This window comes from Alligator sinensis, unplaced genomic scaffold (genome assembly GCF_000455745.1).
Source record: "Alligator sinensis unplaced genomic scaffold, ASM45574v1 scaffold402_1, whole genome shotgun sequence".
Classification (NCBI taxonomy): domain Eukaryota; kingdom Metazoa; phylum Chordata; order Crocodylia; family Alligatoridae; genus Alligator; species Alligator sinensis.
This window is the reverse complement of record NW_005842089.1, coordinates 139,208-140,519: the sequence shown is the minus strand read 5'-3', so window position 1 is coordinate 140,519 and position 1,312 is coordinate 139,208.

Below are 1,312 nucleotides of genomic sequence, written 5' to 3'. Positions count from 1 at the left end.
GTGCCGACGGCGGGAGACCCTCGGGGCGCGCCCCGGCCAGCCACTGTGCACGGGAGCCCCCCGTGCCGCCCAGCGCCAATGCCCGGCCCCTCGGCCTTCAAGCACCGTGTGCCCGGCTCTGCCTGCAGCCCCGGGGCTGGGCCCACGCACCCCAGGGATCAGTAGCAAACGGGCCCAGGGGCAGCAGCATCCACCGCAGTCCAGGCCCCCCACAGTTCCTCTCCTGCTTCCCTCTCCCACCCCCGGCCACGCGCTCCTCGGGCTCGGCCTGGTGTGCCAGCCGGCCAAGATGCCCAGGGTGGCCAGTGCCACGGCCCCCGGGCCACGCGCTGCAGCTCGCTCGCCCACACCAGCTCCTAACAGCACCCGCGGGCACAGGCCTGGGCAGGCACCGCTATAAAACCTCCGTCTCGCCTCGTAAAGAACTGGGAGTGCCCGAAGCAGCCCCGATGCCATTGGCACTGCTGGGCACGGGGCCAAGCTCCTGCCCGGGCGGGAAACGTGGACCCGCTGGTGCCGTGGGCCTGGCCACGCTGGCGGCGATGATTCGTGGGGGGGGGGGGCCCATCCGCTCAGCCCCGCAGACGGAGAGCCGTCGCTCCCTGGCGCCTCGGGTCAGCCCGGCCCCCGCACCCGTGGGTGCTCCGAGCCCTGCTGCTGGCGACGGCCCCGCGGGCACCAGGACCGGCCTGCCCACTGCTCCCCGTGGGCCGCGGGGGTCTGCTAGTGACGGGGGCCCACGCTGGGCGGGCCGGGGGCTCGGGACCACCGCCCACCCGGCGCGGGGACCACGCGGGGCAGGGCGGCAACACCGCCAGCCTCGCTCGGGCTGCCCTACACGGGAGGGGCGTGACCACCCTCGGGGAGCCGCGCACACGTGCGTGTGCCCGTGCCTGTGTGCGTGCCCGCACATACATCAGTGTGAGCCCACACTTGTGTGCCCGCGTGCACATGCAGGTTGTGCCCGCAAGTCTACAGCTGCGGGGACATGTACATAGGCACGCCCGCGCCTGTGTGCCCGTGCCCGTGTGCAGACGTGTGCCACGTCTACCTGCCCCTGCACCCACCTGCGTGTACGCGTGCGTGGGTGTGCCCGTGTTTACAGGCCCGCGTCCCTGGCTGTACATGGGCGTGCCCGTGCCCATGTGCACAAGTATGTTTACGTGTGCGCGCGTGGCCCTGTACGCACACGTGTGCGCGGGGTCCGGCGGGGCACGACCGGCAGTAACCCCGCTAATGTCAGGCGGGGCGGGGCCCGGGCCCACGGCGGCGCCGCGCACACGCGTGGGGTGGGGGTGGGGGAGCGGGCCGG